Raw genomic sequence first — 20,307 nt, 5'->3', positions numbered from 1 at the left:
GGGAATGCTTCCAGTTTTTGCCCATTCAGTATGATATTGGCTGTGGGTTTGTCATAAATAGCTCTTATTGTTTTTAGATACGTTCCATCAATACCTAATTTTTTGAGAGTTTTTAGCATAATGAAATGAAGGCAGAAATAAAGATGTTCTTTGAAACCAATGAGAAAAAGATACAACATACCAGAATCTCTGGGACACATTTAAAGCAGTGTGTAGAGGGAAATTTATAGCACTAAATGCCCACAAGAGAAAGCAGGAAAGATCTAAAATTGACACCCTAATATCACAGTTAAAAGAACTAGAGAAGCAAGAGCAAACACAATCAAAAGCTAGCAGAAGGGAAGAAATAACTAAGATCAGAGCAGAACTGAAGGAGATAGAGATGCAAAAAACCTTCCAAAAAAATCAATGAATCCAGGAGCTGGTTTTTTGAAAAGATCAACAAAATTGAGTGACCACTAGCAAGACTATGGCGATTCCTCAAGGATCTAGAACTAGATGTACCATATGACCCAGCCATCCCATTACTGGGTATATACCCAAAGGATTATAAATCATGCTGCTCTAAAGACACATGCACACGTATGTTTATTGCGGCACTATTCACAATAGCAAAGACTTGGAATCAACCCAAATGTCTATCAGTGACAGACTAGATTAAGAAAATGTGGCACATATACACCATGGAATACTATGCAGCCATCAAAAAGGATGAGTTCGTGTCCTTTGTAGGAGAAGAAACTTTGGCCAAATTGTGTCCTATATTTGTATGGAAAACAGAACTTGTAGGTGATAGCCTTTGAATATTTAGTCAAGGAAATTTCCAAGCTAAGTATTAAAGGTGTGGCTTTGTTTCTTCATTTTGATTACAATAAAATGAAAAAGATAAATTGAGGAAGGAACCATTGAGGCAAAAAAAGCAGCACATGTGATTTGGGAAATTTGCAATATATACAGATTGCAGAAGATGCTACTATTAGGAAAGCATGCTCTGGAGAGAAGCCAAGGGTATGGCTGGACCACTTTTTGCTGAGATTAGATGTATGATTTATGGAATCACTCAACCATGTCAGGAATAGAGCCAGGAATAGAGAGGAGGTTATCCAGGGAAATCTGTGGAGGACCTTCTTCCCTAATGACACAAGACTGGTTGACATACTTAGGAAATCCACAAGGTTTGTGAAGATGTTATGTCTGCAGACACACTACCAGGCTGGACTGAAAGAGACAGAGGATGAAATGAAAGAAGGCTATTGGACTACTGGAAGTCTAAAGGCAGGAAATGGGCTGCAAGAACTACTTGCCTAGAAACATGTGCTACCCTTCAAGATAAAAGAATGATTCCAATGCCAGAGCTATAACCTCAGAGACAGAGATATAAGCCACAGGCCCAGAGGCCTATTAGGGCAGAGCAGTAGGCCCGGTGATTGGAGCCGAGAGTCACAGAGGATTATTCTTGGGCCTTGAAACCTAATATTTCCCCTGCTGCATGTTAGACTTTCTAAGGATGGGTGACTTCCTTATTCCAATTTCTCCTATTTGAAATGGGAATATCTATAACTGTTACCCTATTCCACTCTCAGCATTTTATCTTAAGAGCAGATCACTTGTTTTTAGTTTCGCAGGTCCACAGATGAAGAGGAATTTGGCTCCAGGATTATTCATATCTAGTTTTGTTACAGTAGGTAGCTAGTCAGACATGAGCAGGTCGGGGGGCCCTCCTCCACCCAACCCAGGAATGCCAGGCAATCATCAGTTGATGATCAGGTGGTTGTTAACTGTCTCTCTAAAATAATAATTGGTCATAGCCAGTACAAGGGTAAGGAAGTCTTCCAATAAATAGAAACACCTGAAACTGGTGATTAGCAGCTCCCCAGTAAGATCTCAGGAGTTGGGCATGGCCTCAAGCATGTGCACTAAATGGCAAAATAGTGGAGTTTAACTGGTAGATGACCTTCTAGGAACATTTGACTGGTGAGGGAAGAACACCACAAATGAGCATGTGTACAACTCCAGTAAACACACTGTTCATGTGACCCCTCCCAAGTGCTGGCAGGACACTGCAAATGTGGACAGCCCACCCCAAGGAAAGAGTCAGTAGAGAAGGGACACCACCCCTGGGAAGTATGCTGGTATATAACATTCCAAGTCAAAGATCGAACAGTGCACTTGATCTCTCAAGTTGCCTGCTTGGCCATCTTCCAAGCATACTATTTATTTTTTGTCATTTCTGCTCTAAAGCTTTTGAATTAACTTTCACTCCCACTCTAAAATTTGCCAAGGTCTTTCACTCACCTTATGCCCCTTGGTCAAATTGTTTCTTCTGAGGAGGCAAGAATTAAGGTTGCTGCAGACCCATATGGATTCACTGCTATAAACAGTTTTACCCATACCTGATTTAGATGAAGAGATTTGGGACTTTTGAGCCCCCGACATTCAGATAGGATTGTGTACTTATAGTTGATGGCTGTAATAGGCTGATATTTCAGAGGATGTTGGGGTGACCTGAATGTGTTTTGCACATTGGAAAGATATAAATATTTGAGGGCAATAGGGTGGACTACAGTGGTTTGAATTCTGGCTCTCAAAAACCTATGTACACATGTAAATCTCTGAAACCAATGAAAGTTACCTTATTTGGAAAAAAGGTTTTTGTAGATATAATTAAATAACCTTGAGATATTACCCTGGATTACCCAGGTGGGCCTTAAATTCAATGCCAAGGTCTTTATAAGAGAGAAGAGAGAAAGATACACATGCGGGAGAAGGCAGTGTGGAGACAGGGGCAGAGACTGGTGTCATGTGGCCATAAGCCAAGGAGGTCAAGGAATGCCAGCATCTGCGAGGAGCGGGAAGAGGCAAGGAAGGAGTCTCCCCTTGAGCTTCTGGAGGTGGTGTGGCCCTGCTGACCCCCTAATTTTGGACTGTTGTCTCTGGAACTGTAAGAAAATAAATTTCTGTAGCTTTAAGACTCCGCATTTATGGTTATTTGTTATAGCAGCCCTATGAAACAAATAAAGAATATCATGTTCAAGCTGTTTTCTTTAAGGCATTGAGACTTTCTTGGTTATGGTTATAGTTTATTCCTCTATATTATAGTGACAATTAAGGTAATTCTGGGCCTCCCCTTCAAGTCAACATTTCCTAGTATTCCCAGAGTAGCTAATTCCCTGTAGAACTGTCAGAGGCACTAGAACCGGAGCGACTCCATTTTGAGTGAGGGCTAGGAAAATGAGTCTGAGACTTGCTGGGCCGCATTCTCAGAATATCAGGCATTCCTAGCCTCTAGATGTTTACGGTTAAGGAAACAAATTAATAATGTTTACTAAAACAAACCCAGACTAGGGAGTGTTCAGATATCCCAATATCTGGAGAACAAAGGCATTCTTAATTTTGCTTTAAAGATAATAATACTGATTCTTGCAAAATATAGTTAATTAAGAAAATTAATCCTTGATCACAAATCTTTGTAGCTGACCACATCTCCCTATATATACAAGCATTGTACCTAGGGTGGATGTGTTCCTCATCTTACTTTCAGGGTCATCTTACTCTGTCTGTGGAGTAGCTGTCCTTTCACCACTTGACTTTCTTCATAAACTTGCTTTTACTTTGCACTGTGGACTCACCCTGAATTCTTTCTTAAACGATATCCAAGAACCCTCTCTTGGGGTCTGGATCAGGACCCCTTTCCTGAAACAGAATGACTAATTTCCTTCTGCCTCACTATAAAATTCTCTTCTTCCCAGGCTGTAGGAGCATATCCTTGGTAGCTTCTACTTCATTCACTTTTCTTTCTTTTCAAAAAGCACACCAAGTTAGTACAGCACTCACCCAACTCTTTATCCTCTTTCCCATCACCTGGTCACAAAAATCCCCTGCACTTCACTGCCAATTCCTTTCTGTAATGTACCTCTGCTTGAATTCAAATGCACATTTGCGTTTTAATGGAAATATAATTGACTTCCAGTGAACATTTAAATAATTAAAACTTCACATTTACATTAAAATCCAGTTCCTTTATAGCCTATTCCTTCTAACTTTTGGCGAAGATAGTTCGAACGCAGATATGTCCAAATCCAGGCAGTGAGCTTTTAACCAGTTAACAGTACAATAATTCAAAAACTTCAAGACAAACACAATGTCTTATTACATGTATGAACCTGTTAGAGTCGGCAGATAGCCAGGCATGAGCAGGAGGGGTAGCCTTGAGAAAAGAAAAGTCTGGAAAGTCTCAGACCTGAAGGACCACCCCAAATTTACATATTAATAGCATCTCTAATGCTGGAGTGGGTAAGCAGCAAGGAGAGGAGGTACCTAGGCAGAAACACCCTGGAATGCCTCTGAAGATGTCACAATAATCATTCACTCTACAGTTAAAATGTGAGAATGTTGCTAGGTACATGATGATAAAGGAGGAAAGAGAGCAAAAGGGGCCTTCCCAAGAGATACACAGGTGCAATAAGTAGAGATGTGACTGCTATACAACTTTTCTGGGGTGGTGGTAATGAGCAGTACCACCATTATCAAGATTCATATTGATCTCTGGCCCGTGTATGTGGATTAACCAACAGTAAAGGAGGGTCCCACAAGTCTGGATGGGGACAAATGCAGGGACCTAAGCCAGGAGTGGGAAAACTAGACAAAAGGAAAACGTGGAAACTTGAGACAGAGGAGGGAACTTGAAAAGGGAACCTGACATGATAAAACTCACAGTGCAGGGCCCTTGGGGCTGTTTTCCTGCAAGAGCAGCCCACTTCTGTCTTGGTGTGTGCTTATTTTTTTCTGCAATAAGCTCTTTTTTCCCTGTTTTCCTTCAGTGACACTCTCCGTTATCTTTAAACTGCCTCCTGACTGAAATCTTTTTCCCAAGTTGACAAGGACTAGGGACTTCTGTGCTTCCTGGTAACAATCCCAGATTCTAACAGAGTGACATAACTTGGTAGTAAATGAACTATGTTCAGTAGATGTATTTTAGTCCTTCATCATGTTAATCATTACCGATCAAAATAGATGTTTTTTGAAACAGCTCTCAATTAAAAGGTTAAAAAGTACTCCACTTATGCTCCTAAAACATACAGTGACATAACTTGGTAGTAAATGAACTATGTTTAGTAAATATATTTTTGTCATACATCATGTGAATCATTACTGCTCAAAACAGATGTCATTTGAAGCAGCTCCCAATTAAAAGGTTAAAAAGTACTCAACTTATGCTCCTAAAACATGAATAATGAGAAAAGAGCCAAAAATTTTGAATCACAAATGGAAAATGAAATGTTATAATTATGGAGAAGCTTGGTTGAATAGTCAACACTTAGATAGGTACAAATGTGAATTGTGCATAATTTGAAACTCTCCAAGGATCATTCTTGACCTTGAATCACCTAAGCTTCCTTAAGAAAACAGCTTATGTTTTGTTTCATTCCAGTTCAAATATCAGCCCAGTCCTGTAAGTAGCCAAATCTTAACCACTTCCCAATTTATCGGTCTCAACTCCAGAACAGTCGGGGTGGATGTAAGAAGGGGCTTCTTGGTGGTGGAGATCTGCAAGATTCAGGCTTCCTGTTCCTCCTGGGTTTGCTTTCCCAAACCTGCCCTAGCCTGATGACATGGCATGGTGGGTGTATGCTGGAGTGGGTTCCTGGAGATATTCACGTATGTGTGGCCAATGGGTGAGAGGTGCTATTTACTGCCTGTTGGTTACTGATGAACTTGATGTGAAACTGGTCATTGGTTCCCTGGGTGACTGAGGTTGGTGTTCTGACTGTTAGCTGCAGTATAATTATTAATCCTTTGAGGGCTCTGCTCAGCTTTGCTGTGCACAGTTCTGTAGTAAGTTTTCTTCCTAACAAAGGTGAAAACTTTTGCTGTTGGAGTCTTCATGAACTGTTGGGTATCCACACAACTTCCTCTTCATTGAAGAGAATCTCGTATATCTTAGTGACACCTGCTCTCAACTTTGCTTACTTCCACCTGCATGATCCCCCTCTCCTGACACTCAGCAAATAACTTAGCAAATCATAAAAAAATGCCATCACATTCTACACAGTTGCAGAAAACTGTGCCAGTGCTTCTGTTCTGCCCCTACTGAAGGGGTGAGTTGAATGTGCCCTCTTCCTCCATGGTGAAGGATCCTCCATTGAAGATTAGGAAGAGCTGATGCTATGTACTGCTCCATGAAAAGATGGCTTCCCTTAGGCACTCTAGCTCCCTTATATAAAAGAATGGTAGTGTGTAGACTGGTATTTAGGATTTGATGGGATACTTTATTTTAGTAATCCCTGAGACAAGATGGTTAGCAACACAGTGAGAGTCTGACAGTTTTTTCCTAGTTGAAATGATTCCTTCAGCAATCCTAGCACATTCTATTTAACTCTTGATCCAAGAGTGCTCTGTTAATAGTACTAGGCCACAGCTGAACATTAGAATCATCTGGACATATTTAAAAATTATAACCCTTGGAATTCAACCCAAATCAATAAATCAGAATTTTGGGGAGTGTAATCCTAGCACCAGTATTTTTTTAACCAGTAGGCTAGAAGGGAAGCCTAGTGAAGATGAATGAACATCCTGTCAGTTCATTGCAACCATATAATCCATAGGAGGAAAGTATTATATGAAAACCCTAAACTGAAGAAGCTGATATAGTAGATAAAAGGATTTTAGTTCTTAATTTCAAGTCAGCCAAGACAAAGAGAGAAACAGGTTGTGCAGCTATAAATCTAAATAAAAGATACATTAATAGTTGTTTAGAGTTAAAACATTTCCCCCAGATAGAAGGAGTTGATTGTATGAGTCTTTATGCATTCAAAGGGATAATGGCTCATGTCTTAGATAACAACTTCATAATATAAAAAATGCCACAAATTGTTATTGCTTTTGTTTATCATTAGTAAAAGCTGAGAAATATGACAACATGAAGGAAGAATTGGCAGTGTTGTGATGCCATTAACTTGCTCTGATTTTCCTGTCAACACATTGGTTTATAAATGCTAATGATATTGTATGATCATTGTTTGGGCAACCACATACATGACCATGTTGGGAAATGCTGTGCATAACCCAGATTGACTCAAGCAGTCCTGAGATTGGCATTTTTCCCTGATGGGGTTATGCCAAAAATCAGCATGATGTGTATATTAGTTGATGAATTTGGGAACTGAAAAAATTAAGAGAATACCAATTCCCTAATGTAATAATTGTGCAACATTAGGAAAGTTCCTTAATTTATTTGAGTCTCAATTCCTTATTTTCAAAATAGTAGTAATTATCGCTCTTTAAAGAGTTACTATGAGGATTAAGTGAGAGGTACATACATGTGAAGATCCCAAAACAAGGCCCAGTACACAGTAAGTACCCTGTAAATATTGGTGGAGATTCTTGTTACTATTTAAACAGACCCATGGTGAAAGTGTTTCTAGAACTATATGGTGCTGAATATTATATTGTATAGATGTTGACACCAGGCCTTTCCAATAAAAGAGATATCAGAATATAGGACAATGACCTTAAAAATGAAATGCTTTTTAATCTTAATCTATTTGCTTTGCTGTTGGTTTTCTTTTTCTTAGATTATATAAGGGGCTTCACTTTCAATAAGAAGAGTGAACTCTGAGCCTCTTTCCCCACCTCAACACTAAGGCAAAGGCAGGATAAACATGTCAAAGATCCTTGTTTAATTTATAATGGAGATAGTCATTAGAGTGTTAGGAATTCTATGTATTATACCATAATCTCTTTCATTATATGAATTTCTTTGTAAAAAAGAAACATCACTATCTGTTTATGGGCTTTTACTACCTTTTCAATTTACCAGCCCTGCCACAAACATCACAATATTGTAACTTCCGAAATATTGTTCTCTTGCAGTACAATTCATGCTTCTGCAGATTGTGCAGACGTCATCCTTTATGAATTACACTGCTGAGATAGCACATATGTGGTTAAATTTTGCAAGGCTCCACAATGCTAATAATCTGTTCATGTCTTGGCTGGGTTTTGTGTTCAAGGGATGCAGAAGTGTTTTTTTCCCCCTCATATTTTTCAAAAATAGGAAGAAACACAGCAGTTGTCAGTATTTATTTTTATAAAAATATCCATATAAACTTAGTTCACCCAGGCCCACAGCTGTCAATCAGCAGGAATCAGTCTTATTCTCTCTCTGTTTCTGTCTCTGTCTAAGATCACACATTTTTATTTGTACACACATTTGTATCTGTATTTGTGTTGATAGAAAAGTCAGTCCTCTTTATTCTTCTCAAGTACTGATAACAAATTTAGAGGAAGGAGTTATAAAACTGGTGTAATTTGATATTAAACATAAAAAAATTAGCAAGAAATGTGAAGATGAAAAGTATCTTAAAAATCTGTACATTGAAATACCTTGTAGGAATAGCATGTAGCCCAGTACCCATATTATTAGACCATCTATATTGTGTGTTTCCCACCAATATAAGATAAGCAACTATGGTATAAACCTGATTTTCTAGGAAAAAATTAACTTCCAGAGGAAATATCAATTTTATGTCTTGCTCTGTAAAACTTCACTGTATATAAAGTCATTTATAATTGTCATTGGCGAAGTTATCATAATTTGTTTTCCTGGTGCCTGTGGGCTGGCTAAGTCAGATTTTATATTCACCTTTTCCTGTTTCATCTGTAGAGTGAGCAAAAGGAACTTGTAAAAGACATAATATGAGTCATCCTTCAACAATAGATTACTCCTGAGATGGTATTTCTAAGTGTAAATTGCCTTTTTTCTCTTCTGCTCAAAATAAGGACTGAGCGTTGTTTATTCTCTCTACTGCTTTGGCTATTGTGCCTGTAATCTCTCTCTCTCCTCCTCTCTTTGTCTCTCTGTTAGTTTAGTGGATGGCAATTATGTATTGTTTCTTTAGGTGCCAATTGTAACTGCCATCTTGCTATCACAGTCGTAGGAGGCAATTGTGTATCCTTTATCTGTTGAGAATGGTATATATAATCAGTAATTCTATGTATTACAATGGCAGGTGGGTCATGTCTAGAACAGACTCTCATTTCTCAAAATAAAATTATATATGTATTGGATATCCAGCTGGTAAGTGAACTAGAAACTTAAGAAAGGGCAAAAATATCAGAAAATTAATATATTACTTATCTTAAAAATTTCTTTGGTTCTTTACCATAAAGAACAATATATGGAATTTATGGTGATACTGTGTAGAAAGACAGATGTACATTTAAAATATGATTAAAATATTACAAAGCTATTTCTAGGTAAGCAAACCTGATATATATTGATTTTAAAAAGGATATTTAACATAGAAAATTGATCTTTTCACTTTTTATGACTTGACAAACATGTCATAATAAAAATTTTTCTTTTTTGTTTTTAAAAATATGAGTCAACTTAACTCAGGTGTCTGTAATTTTGAGAGCAAAGTACCACAACAGGGGTGCATCATAATATATTTCAGACTGTTCTCTATGTAGTTATTTGTTGGCTACTAGAAATAAGGAATCCAGAATAGGAAATTATAAGCATTCTGACTGATATGCCAAGCAAATCATTTAACCTCTCTCAGTCTGAGTTTCACAATTTTTACGGGGAAAAGAATATTTGCCTACTAAATCTATTGGGATAATTAAATGGCACCTGCACATAAAGCACCTAGCACAGTTTTTAGAATATAATCAACACATGTTATCTCATATCTGTGGTAGTGATAATAGTGATGAAATGTGAGAAATAAAAAGGACTATTAAAATGATGACTCACAATTCCTTTATTTTACAGGACAATCAGAGATGTAAGGAGACATACCCAAAGTCATATATTTGGATGGCAGGGCCAAAACAAATGCTAGCTAGCAATGCTCACTCTCACTGAGATCACTACTCATGGTGTTTTGCTATCTCCTATTCTGCAGGATTTTCTGCAAGAAACTCAGAGTTCTATATTTTGTCATCATAGACAGGACTAGTATTTCATGATTACCTTATAAATAGTAACAACCATGGTTGCAACATTTTAGTTCATAAGCAGTAAGGAAACACGCAAGAATTTCAAATAGTAGTCTCCATTGCTCAATGTTCTTCAAGCGAATCTCTGGAATTTTATTCTGGACTGGGTTCAAGAACCTGCCATGATCAATAGAAACTTTATAGGTTGGGAAATGAGTTCATTACCATTGACATTGGGGAGCATCTCTTTAAGGAATTATAAACTAATATCAATTAAAATAGGAACAACAATGATAGCTTACAATACCAACCACTTTAAATATATTAGGACATTACAGGGATTATTTCAACTTACCCTTATATAAATGTTATGAGGTAATTAGTATAATCTTGATGTTATAGATTAAGAAACTTAGACATAGAAAGACAAATAATTTGCAGGTTCAGTCAAGATCTGTCTGATTTCTCAGGCATGGTGACTCACACCTGTAATTCCAGAACTTTGGGAGTCTGAGGCAGAAGCATTGCTTGAGTCCAGGAATTCAAGACCAGTCTGAGCAACATAGTAAGACCTCACTTCTCTACATTAAAAAAAATAAAATTTTGTTTTGACAACTTGACTGTAATGAAACAACAACAACAACAAAAAACACCGAAAAGATCTGTCTGATTTCTTAGCATGACAACTAGAGTACATTGCCTTTGATGTGAGGCTAGTAAAATGTTTTACTTTTTATAAGGCACTTATAAATTTTAAAATACAATATAGATAGAGAAATATTTGTTTCCAGTTTAAAAAGGCAAATACTTTTATTGACTCACAATTATTAATTTACTACAATTTAGTATCATGATTTTGTCTCTGTAGTCATTTAAGTTGAAACATGTCAGTATAGTAATATCAGTATTTTAAAGACAAGTTTTCACCTCTGTTTGATGGTTTTGGTTTGTCTGAATTGTTTCATCACAGTTAATTTAGTTATCGAGGTCTCCTTCATAGTGCTGAGTTCTCTCTATTAAATACTGGCCGGTTTGATGTACAACTGGCTCTTTCCAAATTATATACTACAAGACAATGAAGAAATTTGTATTTAGGGTCTATTATTTGGTTAGAATGTTTTCTACTATATATAACAGAAAAGCCCCAACCAAAAAAGAGATCATAAGAAATTTATTTTATCATGTATCATAGGGCTGTTCCAAGGTTAGTTAATTAGAGGATACAATGCAATGAAGTCATCAATGATCTGATTCTTTATATCTTGTCTCTCTGCCATTTTCATTATGGTAGGTTCCTTTTCTCATGGGTTACAAGATGGTTGTTACAGTCCTGAAGTCAGTCACGTGGAAATACAATAACATCCAGGAGAAGAAGTGGGACCATCTTTTCCTTGCCTCTTTTTTTTTTTTTTTTTTTGAAACAGAGTCTCGCTCTGTCGCCCAGGCTGGAGTGCAGTGGCCAGATCTCAGCTCACTGCAAGCTCTGCCTCCTGGGTTCCCGCCATTCTCCTGCCTCAGCCTCCCGAGTAGCTGGGATGACAGGCGCCCACCACCACGCCCAGCTAATTTTTTGTATTTTTAGCAGAGACGGGGTTTCACCCCGTTAGCCAGGATGGTCTTGATCTCCTGACCTTGTGATCCGCCCGCCTCGGCCTCCCAAAGTGGTGGGATTACAGGCTTGAGCCACCGCGCCCGGCCTTCTTGCTTCGTTTTATGGCCACAGAAACTTCTACCAAAGACTTTGGTAGCTTTCCTCTTCTTTCTCATTGGCCAAAAATCACATCACATGTTCATGCCAAGGGGGACTGGAATTACTGTGACTGGCTGGATTAATCAGGCTCTACTTCTGGGGCTAGGCCTGGGACCCGTGTTTATGCAGAAGGACAAAAAGGGCAATGGCTGCTGAATAGGTAATCGGGAGTGTCTGACACATAGAAGGAGCTTGACAGTAAGTGATGGTAAAACAAGGCAAAAAGCAAATGGAAGAAAACTCTGAAAACAATAAATAACATTAATGCTCATCTTTTTAATTTATCTGGAAGAAAAGGAGAAGAAATATAACTTAATTGTGCCATCTAAATGGTTTCTTCTTCTGGTAAATTGTCCTCCTGCTGTTGATGAAGACAATTACTCCATTTGTGTATTAGAGTCCTGCTAGCTTAATAGATCCCTAATGAAATTAGCAGACAGTTTGTGTTTCATTATACAACTTTTCAACAAAAAATGTGCTTATTAGAGGTACCTATAAGTATCTTCATGCCGTGTACTTACATAGTTTATTTTATTGTTATTAAAGACCATTTTGGCTATGGTTCTTTATCAGAATTCACTTCTTTAAAGAATTGCCAAATAAATTGTAGCCTGTGAGGTCTTTCTAGCATTTTCTAGCATTAATTTGACATTGGTTTCTTGAATTTTTGCTTTTTCTTTTTGATGGGGTCATCACAATAGTTGTGAGACTTTGAATTTAGACTATTAGTGCTTTCAAAGCAGTGTGATTTGGAGTGTTGCTCATTATTATGAACAATAAAACACAACATTCTATGAAGTTTAAGACATTGAAGAGGAAGCATAGGCACAGGAGAGTGAGATATAAGCACCCTGGTGAATTCTGGAAGCAGATAGGTGAGATGAAATAATTGGAAGCTTAACTAGTTGCTACATACTCAGTTAAGAGTTACAAAGACTGTGGTCAGTGCAGTGGTTTCCAGGATAAGAGGAAAACAGGTTTGGGTGGAGACTGGTAGAAGGCAAAGAAAGAAGTGATAGTATTTAGTCCTGATATTGTGTCCCAGATGTGTCTTTGCCATTGGATTAGAACAACAACAACAACAACAAAATCTATATAGTTAACTTCTTTCTACATGTTTTTTCCTCTTCAGACTTTCTCCTCACTACTTGCTCATGTTATAGGACTTTTCTTAGATGTCACTTGAAAGCCTTTCTTGATCTCATTTACCACATACCATATTGCTATGATAAACCTTTGTTGGCTTGTCTGTATCCTGCCATGGAAGTTGGGCAGGAGAGCTGTCTCTTCCTTCTGTCTCCAGCATCTAGCTCAGTCCCATACAGGTAGTCTGCACTCAATAATGAGTGAATTCCCACTCCTACCCACAGGTTCTAATTTGAAGAAAATGACCCAAAATATGATATCTCCTTTATGTTAATCCTTCAATCATTTATTGTAAGATATTTTTGACCTAGAAGTTACTTTTTACCTTTTACAGTAGATTGGTAGCATTGATAGCCACAACTAATGGCTTTCTTTTAATCTTGTCCTCTACACTGTGACCTTGCAAACTCCTCCCATCAAGTGATAGAGACTATTTCACTATCCTTGCATTTGGGTTGCCTTATTAACTTTCTTTAGCCAATAGAAGGGGAAGAGAGGTGTTGTGCCTGTTTGGATCTTAGGTCTCAAAATACCTAGCTCTTCTGTTCTTTCCTAGAACCCTTCATCAGCTTGTGAAGAAGTCTGGAACCCTTGTGGAAATGTAGATTGGAGTAGCCATTCTGGAGGGCAATTCTGGAGTACTTATTGAATTATATACCAATATTTCCTATAACCCATTGACTCCTGGGCTTTTTTTTTTCCATAGAAGCATTTTCATAAGAACAAGTGAAAAAAATTGTTGCAGGCTTGTTAGTGGTAGTGGGAGGCTTGAGGCAGCAAATACATTGAACATAATGGAATAGTATGTAGCACTTAGAAACAATGACTAATGGACATAGACCAGCATAGATTTAAAAAATATGTACCTGAACAAAAATAGCAGAAATAGAATGAAGTCTACAAGGCAATAACATGTATGTAAATTATGCATATCTGTCTAGGAAATAGCTCTACATATTTAAAAAGACAGACCGTTGAAGGATTATGTATCTAAAACATTAGAATGGTTGTCTGGGAATGGGGCAGGGAGTGAAGACGAACTTGGAGATGAAAAGGAACTAAAAAATAAAATGAGAAGGCCTCAGAAAAAGCAATAAATAAAATACAATGTAAATGGTGAGGCTTACAGAAATAAAAGGAAATAATAACTTCTAAGAAATAAGGGATTAGAAAAAAAAACAACTAGAAGTTCTTAATATGAAGGTGCCATTTGACATTGCAAAGTACTATGAAAGACACAAGTTGTGCTGTGATGGAATAGAGCAGTGGCTGTGTGGGAAAAGGACTCTACTCAGATAAGTGGTGAAGAGGCTTTTTCTGAGCTGTGGAAGTTTAAAGCCAAGAACCAAAGGACAAGAAGCAGCCAACCCTATGAATACCCTTGAGAAGAGCCTCCCAGACGTAGAACTTGGCCTGTTATAGGAATTGAAAGAAGGCCAGTGCAGCTGGTGTGTGGTGAACGGCAGGAGAGAGGTCCAAGAGGAGATATAATCAGAGGCTAAGGCGTATAAAGCCTTTAGATTTCATTCCAATTATAATGGGAAACCCTGCAGGGTATTAAGCAGATGTTAACAAGATTTGGTTTACATTTTTAATTTATGAAAGTTTACTCTGCTGCTCTGGGTATAATGGATTAGCAGAGGGCAACAGAAGCAGCAAGAAACTGATTAGGAGGCATTCTGTGAGAAAAACAGTACGGTCTTGGACTACAGTGGTGGCCATGGAGATGGGGAGCAATAAACAAGATATAATTTTGAAATAGAATTAACAGGAATTACAGATAGACTGGTTTGGGAGGTGAGGGAGAGGGAAGAATAAAGGTTTTTTTCCTCAGGTTCTTAGCTTACCATTCATTGAGAGAGAAGTAGACGAGAAACATAATTTGAAGTAAAATCAAGAAGTCAGTATCAGACTTCTTTCAATAATATTCTCATCTGCAAAGTAATAATATTCTCATCTGTAAGTTTGGCCTCTTGTGAGACATCCAAGTGAAGATATCAAATAAGATACTAGATTACAAAGACTAGAACTCAAAGGATAGGTGTAAGCTAGAGATGTAAATTGGGGAGATGGCAGCATATGGCCCATATGTAAGCCATGGGAAAGGTGAGACCAGCAGATTGGGTGTGTAGAGGGAGAGAAAGAGATTTGTGCAAGATCTTGAGGAACTCTGTCATGTAGATATTGGGGATGGGCAGAGGAGCTAGTAAGGAAGATTGAATAGCAGTGGCCAAAATGGCAGGAGGAAAAACAGTTTGGTTTTCTCAAGGCTGAGGATGTGGTGTTTCTCAAGGAAAGGAACTGCTGATTCTGTCAAATGTCACTTAAAATAAAACGGGATGAGGCCAGAAAGGCGGGTCCATTAATCTGGCAACAAGGAAGCCATGTGTGACCTTAAGAGGAATAATTCCATGTTGTGTAAGGGTCGGAGGCCATAATGGATTGGATTGAGGAGTTAACATGAGAAGATGAAATGGAGACATCTGTAGACAACGCTTTGGAAAATGCTAGGAACTTATCCTAATTTCTTCACTCAAGGTAATTACATTCTCATCTTGGGCAATAGGTACAGGTAAGGGATGTTGGTTTAAAGATACTGTTATTTAAGGACCTATACAAATTAGTTCCAAACTCGAAGTAGTTTCTCTATTCCAGGCATATCTTTTCATCCACTCTCCTAGGATAGGCTAAATGGAGGCATTTAGTTTCCTCAGATAGGCTGATTACTAAGACTCGCAGGGCCAGTTAATAAATAGTACCCTATGAAACCAATATTCTTAAAGTATTTGCTCAATACTATTGGTGGTGGAGTCTGCAACAACAAACATTCTTTTTGTTTATTTCAATTTTCACTCTAGCCATATATTTTTTTTCTTTAGCAGGAATAGGACAAATCTATATGTTATTGAATGACCTGAGTTTCTAGCATCACGTTGATGCTTTATTCTGTTATAATTCAGTGTCTTTTGTAGACTGATCCCAGGACAGTTTACTAGCTGGCCTGTCATTTTAGTACAGCTTTCTTTACCTAGGTTGTTCACTTAAGGTAATAATATTCTCATCTGTAAATTCTTGCCTTTCGTGCTCCCTCAAGCCCTTTCCATTTAATTTCTTCCAGGTCTGAGTTTTCTTATCTGACCCAGAATATGTTAATGTCCTTTCCTTTGGGCTTGTGATTGACTTTTTGTTTATAACATCTATTTAGCAATTCATAATATTTGATATCTACTTGCGATTAAATTTTTAAAGTGTATCTACCTAAATAAGTAAGTACTCATATATATAGTACTTAATAGTGTTTTTGATTGGCTCCTGAGAAATTTGTAGGCTGGTTTACGTTTTGGCACTCTCTGTGATGCCTATTTATACACATATATTTCCTCAAGAAGTAAACATAGTATGTACATCAGACATTAAACGGGAAAGGACATTTTATATCATGCCTTCTTTCCCACTGCCCAATTATACACTAAAAAAATTCAGACTTAATTTACCTATTTTCCTTTCATATCCAAAATGTATTCCAATGATCTCTTAGTAAAAACAAATAAGAAAAGTTTAATCTCTTTTTGGAAGTCTGGAGTCATGCAGACCTGCTATAGAACTCCTGTCATTTGCAAGCTTTGCAATTGTTACTTAATCTCTCTGATTTCTGTTTCCTTCTGTTAAGTGGAAACAAAAATTGATTTCTTTGTTATATTTTAATGAGATAATTGTGAAAAGCATCTAAATAAGTGTGATCATCATGAATTATTAATTACCATAAAATAATAATAAAACTAAGCCAAAAATTGTAGTTACCCAAGTTAAAATTAGGCCCCTCTGGTCTCTCCAGGAACAGCTATGTGACTTTGATATAGTCTGGGTGATTTATATCAAAGGATCTATTTGACCTATTTTTCAACTTGATTAGGAATTTTCTCTCATTTACAAAAACAGTGCTTTTCACTACGTGTGGAAATTCAATATGTTTCTTAATTTCAACTGATCACTTACCCTCCAAATGTGTATGGGTAATCCTGATTTCAGTACCCCTCCCTCCTGCTCTACCCCTTTCAAAGATTACCTCTCAATAGGATAGTCAGCAAAAATCCTTGTTTGTATAATGTCCAGTTCTAAGTCAATTCTGTGCTTTACCTTTCCCTGCTGTACTTTGATCTGACCTAGGCAAAAAAAGATGGATTAGCGCTGGATACTTCTCAGAATTCCTTTCCTCTCATGTTGCTGTTACCACATTTGGATCTTAAAGAAATGAATGTGGGAAAGCCTCAGTTCTATTTTATCATTGCTAATTCTAATAGACCATTTTCCAAGTCTATATGGCTATTACAGGTTTTACTGAGGGAGTTGATCTGGTAGAGATTACTATGTAGGAGACATGAAAATAAATATTTAACCAAATGTTGAAATATCATGGTACTCATGAGCCATGGAAAGAGAATAAAAGGGTTAAATTTATTTCAGATTTCGTGGATGTACCTCAGATTCTTCTGCTTTCAGGGGTATCTCTTCTGCTTTGTTTTTCAAAACTCTGCATGGAGATCTCCATGCCCCTGTAGCAAATTCCACCCCCTCACATGACTATCTTGCCATGGGATACATTCCTTGCTCCTGTTGTGGGAGATGGACATCTGCCAACAGACTGTGAGGCTGGGCTTTAGCCCTCTAAATCTGGTCCCTTGGAGGATTCTATCTATTGAGGTATCCATATCCTTTTCCATCTTTTTTTGGTGTCCAATGGATTACTTACACATATACAAATGGCAAAACTAAAATCCAGGTTTCAAATACAAACATTTTCTTTACTGTGGTTGGAATCCTGCAGAACTACCCTTCAACAAATGAGGGGAAATGCTTCTTTTTGTCATTATGCTGAACACATTTAAAGTTTCTTTGTCTTTCCGACTGTATTTAGACTTCTCCTCAGTCTTTAAAATGCATAAAAATCAAGAGTCATTGCAGCATTGAACACTGTAGAACTCCTGGAAGGACAGCATCTCTTAGTGATAAAACCTCCACAGTAACTTTGAATATTTATGGATTTTTTTTCTTTAGTTATATGTCAGGTGACATCTTGGGTTACTGTTAATGAAGGAAGGCTATACAAAGAATTATTAAATTTCACCCAAGCAATCTGCAAGAACTGGGAAGGATATTTTAAAGGGAAATAATCAACTTAAAATTTTACCAAATATAGCTTGTAAAGATATTAAGGAAAAAGATTAGTACTCATATGAATATGTCCCAATGAGCAAGAAAAGAGTCATTGTGATACAATGCCAGTTATTGCAGGAAATTAAAGAATTCTGTTCTAGACACATAAAAAAATACATTAATTTCACAGTTAATATATAAAAACCATCATCAACATTTTGGTGACCATTTGGGGCTACCAACCTATCTATAATTTTTCTATTTAGTTATCTGAACAAACTTTTGATCAAGTCATACATGTTGTTTTATGATATATTTAATCCACATATATAATTGTGATTTTTATATATTATTACACATTTTTGAGGACTTGATCTTTAATGACTAGTATTCCATAATAAGTATATGCTATGTTTCAATCCATCTAATCAATCATCTATTTTTATACAATTAGAAAATTTTCAGAGACAGTTTTACCCTATAAAAGTACATTTTCAGTTTACTTCTAAGAAGTAAACAGACTGGTCATCCTTTGGGTCATTTCTTGTGAAATAAAAGTATTGTGATCTGAGAGTTAAAAAAATTTTTTTTGTTAGTAACAAGGCTCCCATGTAATTAAAAAATCTGAGTTCATAGCTAAATTCATAGATCTATAACAAACATTTGAAAGCAAACTATAGTTCTTAGGAAAATATATTATTAAGAGAACTACTTTAACTCATGGCAAGTTGTTTCTACTACTAATTTACTCCTTTGATATACTGAAGAAAATATAATCATGAACGATCTTAAGAAAATGGACATGTATGTATATAGAGAGTAAGGCACCTTTAAATATAAATAGATTGAGAAAAATGTTGCTTTGATTTCAGGAATAGTAGAACTTCATATTTAATGTCTCTGTGTGATCCATTTTCTCTTAAGTACCATATTGGCATTTCCAGCAGATGGCATTATTACACTAAGAAACCAAACACCACAGCTCAGGCATTCTTTAAGTAAATGTAGATTTTAGAAAGGAAGGGAAGAGGGAAAGGAAATATGTATTGAAATCTATTCGTTGCTTGTTCTTTTATATGTGTGGTTATATTTAATGCTCACAGTGGCTCTTATAGGTAGGTGTTAAGAATAAGTAAACTGAGGCTGAAAGAATTTAAGATACTTAATATTCACAAAGCAAGTCAGTGACAGACCCAGGATTTTAATCTAGATCTGGCTGATTCAAAGAGCCTGTGTAGCTGCTGTGTTTAAATTAATGGCACTACAGTGAAAATATTTGTTTATAGAGACCATTTCTAATGAATGAACTATGACAGTTTGACTGTACTTCCAAATGGGTAAACAGAATTATCATAATTAGATCCAGAAATTTCATTGATGCATACACAAATATTAATTACTGAATTACTATACATGCTTGCTTCAATTCTACTCTTATATATTTATAAAACCAAGAAAAAGAAAAACATGCCAATATGAAACCCTGTACACTGATGTTCATAGCAGCATTATTCATAATACTTCAAAGTATAAACTCAAATATCTATCAACTGATGAGTAGAAAACTAAAATGTAACATATCAATACAGTGGAATATTATTCATCAATATGAAGAAATAAAATACTGACATATTCTGTAGCTTGGATAAAACTTGAAAACATGATGTGAAAGAAGCCAGTAAGAAAACATATATAATTCCATTGATATTGTAATGCTAAGAAAAGTCAACTCTGTACATCCAGAAAGATTAGTGAACGCCTAGGCTTACCAAGTAGGACAAGGGAATGAGAGTAACTATTAATGGGTGCAGAATTTCTTTTTAGGGTAGTGAAGATATTTTAAAATTAGATTTCATTTATGATTTATAATTCCGTAAATATACTAAAACCCATGGAAGTGTACACTTTAAAAGGGTGAATTTTATGGTATATGAATTATATCTCAATAAAACTGCATATAAAAATGTATAAAACAAATGCAAACTGAGATAAAATGACCTTACCCTTTGGGGTACATATGAAAAATATATATCTACCTATGTTAGTTACCTTCTTTGGGCCAACAACTTTGGCAACACCATCTCATTTAAGACATTTAAGACATTATCCTTGTCATTTTGTAGATAAGAAAATATTATGTGAAAGATTACCTCACATAGAGTTTCACATCTAGCAAGTGCTAGATCCCAGGTCTCTGTTTTGTGAAGCTTATATACCTTCCATCCTTCACTTTGTGGTTCAGCGAAAATATGCTTTATTATAATCAAGTGCTAACTTCTTATACTTCGTGTCTGTTTTTGCACTAGACAGGG

At 36.7% G+C, this 20,307-nt stretch overlaps 1 long non-coding RNA gene across 3 annotated transcripts in view; it reads left to right on the top strand.

Moving 5' to 3' along the window:
* The window catches only part of LOC126959618 (uncharacterized), a 504,393-nt gene that overhangs the window by 455,272 nt on the left and 28,814 nt on the right, over nucleotides 1–20,307 (top strand). The window lies entirely within an intron of this gene.

Source organism: Macaca thibetana, chromosome 7, assembly GCF_024542745.1.
Source record: "Macaca thibetana thibetana isolate TM-01 chromosome 7, ASM2454274v1, whole genome shotgun sequence".
Lineage (NCBI taxonomy): Eukaryota > Metazoa > Chordata > Mammalia > Primates > Cercopithecidae > Macaca > Macaca thibetana.
This window is presented reverse-complemented; position numbering and strand designations above follow the sequence as displayed.